This window comes from Elaeis guineensis, chromosome 3 (genome assembly GCF_000442705.2).
Source record: "Elaeis guineensis isolate ETL-2024a chromosome 3, EG11, whole genome shotgun sequence".
NCBI lineage: Eukaryota > Viridiplantae > Streptophyta > Magnoliopsida > Arecales > Arecaceae > Elaeis > Elaeis guineensis.
The window spans coordinates 101,597,672-101,608,625 of record NC_025995.2 but is presented as its reverse complement, the minus strand read 5'-3'; positions in this window follow the sequence as shown (position 1 = coordinate 101,608,625).

The following is a 10,954-nucleotide window of genomic DNA, read 5'->3' as shown; positions in this document are numbered from 1 at the left end:
AAATTTAAATAGTAAAGCATATACAAATAATTCATGATTAATATAGTAATGAAGGATATTAGTGGCAATCCTACTGACTTTCTTATCCAATACTATGCATCGTGATGTGTCACGAACTCTCCTAAATAAGGAAGAACCTAAAAATATAAATAAAGTTAATATCAAGCATGCATATAATTATTATACAAGTATAAAATTATATTTATAAACTTTAATATTTTTAATAGATATAATCATATATATATACACACACACTCAGTCACTTTCACTACTTCTTAAAGTAAGAGAACTGAGATCTCTTCTAAGAGTATTTATAACAGAGAAAGTCTCATTGCTAGCTATTTGGTAATGTAGGCATAGTGGATGCTGAAGCTAAAGTAGGCGTCATAACATCTTCCTCTTGACCTACTATATCAGCATTTGATGAAGATAAACTCCTTGATTGCTTGTATTGGCCTCTTTCAGGTCCTGACATAAATCTGTAAAGAAACTAAAAAGATAAATAAATTAAGCAAATAATTATACTCAATAGTTGTAAAAAATATTATGCACTTAAAATTTGAATACATCACAACTATATAAACACAAAGAACAAAAGATTATGAAGACAATTTCTTTCATAAATTACTTTCAGTAATACAATATACATATACAAAAAAAAAATTTATACTAATTATCAAGATTAGTATCAATACTTTCATCAGTTTTCATATTATGTTCTTCTTCAGTTATATCATCACCATTAATGTCCTCTTTATCACTATCATCTCCTCCAATGTCATCTTCGTATTCTTGAACATTAGCTGGTGTGGATCCTCCAATATTATTATCAAATTCATTAGGATCTATATAATCTCTATTTAATGTGTCAAGAGACTCACCACTACTTTTAATAATTGAAACTATCCCATTTAATTGAAATTACTATACTGCTTCATCATCCACCCTATCTTTTATATCTATTAGTTCTAAGTCGCGAGGATTCCACAAATGTCAATGTTGCACCCATTGTACAAGTTGCCAATTACTGTCCAACTTTGTGTCATTGATGTATAAAACTTGTTGAACTTATACTACAAGAATATTGAATATTAGTGACGGTATTAGTAATGAAAAAAAAATTTCGTCGCTAATAATATCTTTTAGCTACCACAAAATCGATCAAAAATCCTGCCATCGCTAATACTATTAGTAATGACAGTATTAGCGATGGTAATTTAATTATTAGTGACAGCAAAAGTCATCGCTAAAAGTATTTAAATTTTTTAAATTTTTTTATAATATTTAAATATAAAATAATTAGTAAAGACGGTAAATTAGGGTTTTTAGCAATGATAAATTGGGGTTATTAGTAACGAAAATCTTACCGTCGCTAATAATTTTTTTTTAAATTTGAATAATAATTTAGAAAAATATTTTTTTAAAAAAAGTTATTAGAGATAGAATTAGCGACGGTGATACTTTTCTAACTCTAATAATTCAAAAAATGATTTGGGTTCAACTCGAACCCAATTCGAATCCGATTCGAATTCAATTCGAAATTCTGTCAATCTAATTTAATTAGACTTTGAATCTAAGTCCTATTTGGATTATAAAATTCAATTAACTTCAAATTAAATTAAAATTAATTAAATTAAATCTAATTTAAATTAATTAGAAGAAAATAATTTTTAATGTAGATTTAATTCGAATCCAATTAGTATCTGATTCGAATTTAATTCGAAATCCTATCAAATTCTCGTCGAGGTCCCAACGAGAGGGGGAAAAATATGTGTTCTATATGTTCAGACCAGAGTGCTAAAAAATTTTAAAATTTAATAAAATTTTAAATTAAATTTAAATTAGATTCGAATTAGGTCGTCCGGTCCATTAATCTGGATTCCTGCACCTATTTGATTTTAGAGAACGAGACCGTTGGAATCGCTGTCACTTTTTTTTTCGTGTTCAATTTAATTGCCGGTCCTTCTGGCACTCTTTTCTGACGAGTAGCCACTGTTGCCTGTTGACTGGCAATTAAGTACCGGTCACGGGGCACATCCCGATCCCCATCCCATCCAACGGGATCTTACGTGAGGGGAGTCTCCTCGACGAGGGTAGTGCCGGCTTTGCGGAATTGTGATTCACAAGATAAAGGTAAATAGGGGGTCTCCCCGATCCTCTACGATGAGAAATTATCGATTAGAGCTGGAATGGCAATGGGCTGGGACGGAGACGGGGATGGAGACCCCTCCTTCGGTGTCCGGTCCAATCTCCGATCGGGGGTTAAAATATTTTTCCATCTCCAGTCCAGTGGGGATTTAAAATTTCCATCCTCGGTCCATTTCTTCGGCCAATAGTCCAATTTATATGAATTTTTATCTTAAAAATAAATATAAAAATAAATTTAAATATAAAATATTCAATGATAATGAAAATATATTTAAATATCCAACATATAATATTCATTTGATCAATCATTTAGTAATCTATGCTAATAATAAATGCAAAAATCCAACAAAAATTGGATCCTGTATTTAGAATATTGAAGCAAATAAATATAACGCCGCAACCTCAAAATGCAAATCTCTTTCATAAAGATTAAGCATGTTATCAAGATCGAATACTCATCAGAATCCAATGGAAGAAAAAAGAGTAAAAAAAAGGTCAAAAAAAATATAAATAATACAACACAAATCCAAAAGAAGAAAAAGAGGAGGAAGAAAAACACTTGCCTGTGATTGAAAATTCTCAAAAATGCGGCGTGTGTGAGATATGATCTTCCTGAGCGGGGAGTGTGTGAGAATTGGAGTGTGGAGAGAAGGTGGAGGTAATTTTTCTAGGATTAAGTCTGCCCATTTTTTAATATCTATATCTTATATTATAATATAATAAAATAAAAAAATCGGATAGGTCAGGGATGGACCGGAGATGGGCCAAGGAAAGCATCATCTCCATCCCCGACCCAAGCCCGATCGATGATTTTTTTCCCCATCCCCATTAAAAACAGAAAGTCTCGGGCCCAATTGGGCGGGAACCGAGCCGAGCCTCCACTTGGCGGACTTTTTTGCCATCCCTAGTTAGAACAAGTCTACCACATATATCCGGTACCATTCAATAACAAACCAACACACCATCTAAAAAAATAAAAAAATACACTATTATCTATATTTATTTGAAATTTTAAATAAAAAAATATTTATTTTTATTGTTTTGAATGAAAAAAATTTATATTTTTGGATGGTGTAGTAGCTTGTTATTAGATGGTGTAAAACACACGTGGTAGGCTTGTGCAAACCAATAATTTCTTCTGTGGTGCACCGGCTAGCAAACAACGAGCATGCGGATACATACCGTGCATTGATGTGGCACACGTTGTTTGTTGGCGTGATGCACCGCACAAGCATCCACCACGAGCAGCCGGTATCAATGATGAGGGGGGTGACTTTGAAGGTCAATTGCACCTGATGCATGCAATATGGAGGCCAAAAAATTAGGATCTGTAGGGCTACAATTGCGTGGATCCAAAGGAACCGGCTCTTTAATGCGGGTGGGGTTTATTTTCTTCGCGCGAAAGAATGATCCGTCTAAGGGTGCGTCTCAGTTGTTTACATCTATCTAGCTGCTAGCAACCAAACACCGATATACAGTTGCTTGCAACTGGGATGCAACATCTAAGACGTAGGTGCATGTAACCAAAGAGCGTCTTAAAGGATGATTTTACCTTCCATCTATTGGATTTATCGAAAGATGATAATTTCTAGTACTCATTGTCTAGGATTTTCTTTCCAGTCCCCTATATAGATTATAAATTATAGACTAAATAACTTTTAGCAATTAAGTTCCTAATCAATCTTTAGCCCAAAAAAAGGTTAAGAAACTCTAGGATGTTTTCCTTCTCTTCTCTTCACTGATTCATGTCTCACCATCCATTTTCTACCAATCAGCGTCCCAACCTCCCCTTCTCCTTCCTATATTATTCTTCTAGTGGGACACTTATCTTAGTTTCATCATACAAGGCTCAAGAATTATGCTTCAAGAAGGTATGTTTTTCTACTTTGCTTTCTTCTTCATTGATTTGCTCCCATTCATACGTACCTTGATTTTTAAAACTTAGTACCCCCTAACATTTTTTTTTTTGTTAGTTTTGTTGGGTTTGCTATGCTCTGAAGTTTTTTGAAGAAAAATTCTTTTGCCATGGAAGATATGAAAAGGGACCAAGGCCCTCATCTAATCGAGTAATCCTACAGGAGGTTTCACTAGAGGTTTAGTAAATGCCCTTTTGCTATATGAAACAAAGTTATGCACATCGCCATGGCATGACCGTGCACCACTAATTGTTAATAATTTAGTTTTCTAGTCTGTCATGATGTCTTTATTTTTAACAATAATAGGTGGGTAATTTCTTATTTTTATTGGATAGTTATATGTAGGTTAGCGAACTCATCTATAGTAATACGGAGTTGTTTGGAGAAATTATGCACATCTAGACACTGTTATGCATCATTGCTGGAAAGGTAACATACTGTTGCTAACAAAATTATGCATGATTATATATAATTATTTAGCATCTCAATGTTCCAATTCAGACGTTGTTTATTGGTTTTCCAGGTTAAGTGATCGTTTAAATTCCTAATGATCTAGGACAATCTCATCGATGTATGTCTATGCTGCAATGAAAGTGCATAGTACTTCATCGTACTGTTACAAAATTTTGGATATCCCTCTCTTTTCATTTCTTTCTACAATACACCTGAGATTTCTGCCAAGTAGTCTGGAAAATTGGACTTGTTGAGAAAATCTAGCTCGCTTTATGTCTTTTTGACTGCAACCTATGTTCTGCAATGTATAATCATTCACATGACCCTGAACTTAGTTTATATTTATATAAGCAAAGATAACATCATTAATATGAGTCTAATTATGTATTGTATGCACATACTCATGCCAGGATTTGCGTGTGGGCTTAACAATAATTTTTCTTTATATTGGTGAAGGGCAATGCAGTCTTCAATTTCAGGGTTACTTTTACTCATGAGAGCAAGCAACCATTATGTTATCTCCGAGGTCCCAAGATTTCCAATTAGATGACATTTATGTTCAGCCTCCTCCTCCTCCTCTTCTTCTTCTCTTTTTCCTCTCTTCTTTTTTTTTTTTTTTTTTTGAAGAGGTGGAAGCATTTAACCCAACGATGTGGGGAATGAGAATGATATATGTCCACTTCGAACTTATATATAGCTGCCATAGGCAAGACGTGGGGATTGCTTCTCATCATTCAACTCTTGCTGCTGCTCAATGTCAGGTAATTTGTATAGTTATACATGGTTTACATGTTCATACACACTTATTGTTTCTATTATACACAATATTTATGAATGTTTTTTGATAGGTAAGACGTCTATATTGTTGTAGGGCAAAAGAGATTTACCCCAAATGCATCCGTGTGGCAAACTAAAGCATAGTTCCTCACATATGATCCAAAAGTAATGTAGAGCAAGCATGAGGCTAAGATGTGGCATCACAAAATCAATCGCATTAATGCTTAGCAAAGGTGCACAGAAGGTGCAGGAGAGGAGTTTAGTAATGCAAAGCATTTTCGGAATGCAATACGTAACTATTATATCTCAACCGGCTACAAGTTTTATTTCGTCAAGAATGATAAGATGCATGCCACAGTTGCATATATCCAAGGTACATACTAATGAAACATCCATGCATGGAGAGATGGACTGTTCTCTATTAGAAAAATCAAACATTATCAAATGGATGGTGGATGTTTTCCCACTAACCAAAGTCCGAAGACATCTAAATAATGGGTTTCAATTATTGAAGGAGAAAGTTTCGTGATATATATGATCCCATATAAGCTGATGGAATGATGAAGAATTCATGCAGTCTGGCATAGAAAACAGGTTGCTAGGACGGAATTTTATAGAAGTGATAAATTCTTGTACAACAAACTCGGTTGGTATTGTGATACATGAGACGAATCCTGAAAGCAATATTGGGTATTAAAAATAATCTTCCTGTCCGAGCAGGAGAAAGATTGATGAATAATGAAAATAAATAAATAAATAAATAAAAGTCAAGTTGTCAAGCAGAAGCGAGGAAAAAATAACATTCTAGAAGAAAAAAAAAAAAATTATGAGAAAGAAATTCTACTGTCAATTTCAGTAAAACACGGAGAAACAAACATTCTACTTAATTTTACTATCAAAAAAAAATAAACAATCTACTTAATTTTCAACTACAATATGATTATATATAAAAAATAAAGAGAACGACTTTCTTCTGGCCTGATCAGAATCCGATCATAAATTCCACAAGCTTGAAAATAGATGATAGCTAAAAAAAAAAAGATAAAAAAAGGTCATAAATACTAGTCTGATTCCTATCCATATTGGCGGGTCTAACATCAAGATCTGGCGGTCATCACGTACATCAAAGATGATAGCCAGAGAGTACACAATTATTATAGAAGTGAGCCAATCAGGAGACTCGAGGGAGTTTGGATCTAGAGGGTCGAAACTCATCTTAGAATGTGCTTTTGAAAGGTTGTCTGAAGTCATCTTCCCATCAGAATGTTATTGAGGGCCTGAGAGATGGATATTCCGCTTTACTATCTCGGATGTAGTCTCCAAGATGAGACATTAGAGCACATCTTATTCTTTTGTTTGAAAGCTGTGCATGTCTAGTGGCTGGCTAAAGCTCTTCCTAAGATGATCTGGCCAACACAATCAGTTTCGAACTTCTTGGAGGTTTTGTGGCAAAGCATGATGATCAAGGAGTTCAAATCAGCTAGTTTCAAGTCTATTTACATTGCTTATCATATTTACCTAATTAGGAATAGTGATGTTTTTGAGGCAAGATAGTTGCCGGCAAAGCTTGTTTTGAAGAAGGCCATCATCCGAACTATGGAGATCATTGATCTATTATTCACCAATTTGATCTTCAAGACTTGAGACACCTAAAACTCCCCTCACGCTCATATAGCGCCACAATAAGTCTTCACCACTTGTGAGCCCCACTCTTGAGTTTTGTGAAGGTCAACTTTGATGGTAGTATTTCTAGCAACAAAGGTGAGCTGGACTTATGATTTGAGGACCGAATTCTAGTTGATTACCATTGATGGGATTCATCCATACGAGTCTACTATGCTGGGTGCGGAGCTGCATGTTGCATAGGAAGACATCATGCATGCAAAGTAGTCTTTGAAAGTGAACTATTTGATGATCGAGGGGGATTTTGCCACTATGGTGGGCTGGATGCACAGTAGGAGTGGTGGAATGGTTCAACATCCATTTATTTGAAATATCTGAAGGTTTTTACGAAGATGCAACATTATTGATATTAGATATATTTATCAAAAAGCTAATAGTACTACTGACTGAATAGTCAACTTTGTTGCTAAATACCCATGATGGAGTTTTTGGATTGATTCTTATGCTTTATCTTTATTATTTAAGGATTTTCTTTTGTTTAATTTTTTTTGAATTGTAATTGTCGGATCGCCTTCTCAATGATGTGGACGTCTGGCCTGGCTCTGATACCAATTATTGGAGATCTGATATCATTTATTACGGTAGAAAAAAAAATAAAAGAGAATACAATTAAATACGTGGATTAGATCAAGATCTATTTTCACGGGGCATGCACAGACTTCATTACGAAAGAAAATAAATATAAAAAAAAATCACGTACTTTCAATTTTCATAAATTTTTTTCTTTCAACAAGAAGTATTTATCTCTCATTCCTTATAAAATCTCTCATAAAAATTCAAAAGAGACTCAGACCAAAATCTTTTAATATTCCTGAATACTTCTTGTTGCTCTCAGCCACTCCTCTCTATTCCACAGGACACCCTCTATCTTTCAGCCCATCTATTTCTGAGAAAGAGTTCAAATTCCAGATCAAAAATAGGATTTTAAAAAAAATTATATATCTTTTTCAGCCATTAGATCTTTACGGATTGGATCTTCATCACTCGCATCCGTAACTTTCGGATCGTGCAAAATATTTTTTAGATCACCCCTCGGTCATTGGACCGCGCAAACAGGCCTTATAGATCACGATTTTTGTATCATGGATCTCCGTGAGTTATGTATAGGAGGCTCCACATTATCATGCATTGTATTTTAGGCTCTTCTATCTTAAATTTTTTTTTTTTTATGGATCAAATTTGAAACGTCAAAATCTCATTAATTCGTAGTCGTGTTTAACGACTCTCCTGATTCATAAAAAAAATCGAAAAAGTCAGACAATGTTTCGCTTTTAATATGAGTATGGAGGAAGTCATGTCACATTAATAGCGCGTGCAGGGGTGGGCGGAGGAGGCCGGGGGAGAAGTTCTTTTCCAGAATAATACAAAAAAAAAATTTTTTTTACCAAAATATATCTAAACGAAACTTATTTACCAAACTAATGCAAAAGAAAAAAACGTCATTTTGAATGGCATTTTTTTCCCTTCCACATCAGCCCCCATTTCCACGGTAGCATCGTCCGAAAAAAAAAAAAAAAAAAAACATGAAGAAACGCATTCCGGGACGCGCGGCCCGCCGCCGGCCGTCTGTGGCCGGCGGCCAAGGAGAAGGGAGAGAGAGAGAGAGGAAGAGAGAGAGAGAAAGGAGGGGGCCGGGGGCCACCGCCGGGACGCGGGGCCCGCCGCCGGCAGTCTGTGGCCGGCGGCCAAGAAGAAGGGAGAGAGAGAGAGAGGAAGAGAGAGAGAGAGGAAGAGAGAGAGAGAGGGCAGTTTGTGGCCGGCGGCCAAGAAGAAGGGAGAGAGAGAGAGAAAGAGAGAGAGAGAAGGGGGCCGGGGGCCACCGCCGGGATGCGGGACCCGCCGCCGGGACGCGGGACCCGCCGCCGGCCGTCTGTGGCCGGCGGCCAAGGAGAAGGGAGAGAGAGAGAGGAAGAGAGAGAGAGGAAGAGAGAGAGGAGGGGGCCGGGGGCCACCGCCGGGACGCGGGACCCGCCCCCGGGACGCGGGACCCGCCGCCGGGACGCGCGGCCCGCCGCCAGCCGTCTGTGGCCGGCGGCCAAGGAGAAGGGAGAGAGAGAGAGGAAGAGAGAGAGAGAGAAAGGAGGGGGCCGGGGGCCACCGTCGGGATGCGGGACCCGCTGCCGGGACGCGGGACCCGCCGCCGGGACGCGCGGCCCGCCGCCGGCAGTCTGTGGCCGGCGGCCAAGAAGAAGGGAGAGAGAGAGAGGAAGAGAGAGAGAGGAAGAGAGAGGAGGGGGCCGGGGACCACCGCCGGGACGCGGGACCCGCCGCCGGGACGCGCGGCCCGCCGCCGGGACGCGCGGCCCGCCGCCGGGACGCGCGGCCCGCCGCCGGCATGAGAAAAAGAGAGAGAGGGGAAGAGGGAGAGAGAAAGAGGAAGAGGGAGAGAGAGGGGGAAGAGCTCACCGCCGCCGAGACCTCGCCGCCGTGCCGCCGGAGAGACGCCGGAGAAGATCGAGAAGGAGAAGAGAGAAGGAGAAGAGAGAAGGGAGAAGGAGAAGAGGGAGAAGGGAGAAGGAGAAGAGAGAAGGGAGAAGGAGAAGAGGGAGAAGGGAGAAGGAGGGGAGAAGGAAGAAGAAGGGCTTGGGGAGGGGAAAACGCCATTCTCTATGGCGTTTTCCCCTTTTTTTTTTTTTTTTAATTCTTTAATTATGTATTTGTAATCTTTTAAAAAATAAATTAAATTAAATAAAAAAAATAATAATTTAAATGATAATTTTTAATTTAAATTAAAATTAAATTTCTTTAAAATTAATAATTACAATTCCTTTTTTATTATTATTTTATTATTTTTTTATGATACTTTTTTTATTTATTTTAAAATAGTTATCATTTGAAATTATAATTTCAGTTTTCTTCCATTTCTTTTTTTTTAGCATTCTATTACGTATTCTTTACCTTTAATTAAAAAAATATTATTTTTTCTAAAGTTTAATTTACAAAATTTTTTTTCACATTTTTCCTCATTTTTTAACTTTACACTGTATTTATTTTTTGATCAAAATTTAATTCAAATTAAATTTTAAATTTTCCTCCCATTTTTTTTCTTTATTTAAAATATTTTTTAAATATTAATGTTTAAATTAATTTAGTTATTTAAAATATTATTTTAATTTTCAATTACAATTTTAATTCTTCTTTCTTAAAATTAAAAATTATAAACTTTGTTCTTCAATTACAATTACAATTTCTATTTTTTTTCAATTCTTTATCTTTCTATGAAATTTTTTTAAGATATTTTTAAATTTTATTTGAAAATTTTTTTAATTAAATAAATTTTAATTTTATAAATTATATTTAAAAAATATTTTTATTTCAATTAAACTTTAAATTTTTTTTTAATTTTTAATTTATAATCCTTATTTGTTGTGACTTTTTAAAAATTTTCACTTTTTAACTTTTCCTCATTCTTTTAAACTTTTTAATGTATTTCTTTTTTTATCAAAATTTAATTCAAATTTAAATTTTTTAAGTCACATTTATAAATTACCCTAAAAAAGAAATTATAATTAATTTATTTTTATTTTATTCTTTTATGATATATTTTTTCTAATCTAATTTATAATTTTTATAATTTTAAATTTTATCATTTGAAATTATAATTTCAGTTTTCTTCTATTTTTATCTTTTTAGCATTCTATTACGTATTCCTTTCCTTTACTTCAAAAAATATTTTTTTTCTAAAATTCAATTCAAAGACCAATATTTGATATATTATTATTTACGTTATAATTTTATTCTTTTATGATATATTTTTCTAATCTAATTTATAATTTTTATAATTTTAAATTTTAATTTTAGTTTTCTTCCATTTCTATATTTTTGATATTCTATTACGTATTTTTTTTCTTTTATTTAAAATATTTCTGAAAAATTTATATTTCAATTAATTTAGTTATTTAAAAAGTAATTTTTAATTTCAATTAAAATTTTAATTCTTATTTCTTAAAATTAAAAATTATAAACTTTGTTCTTCA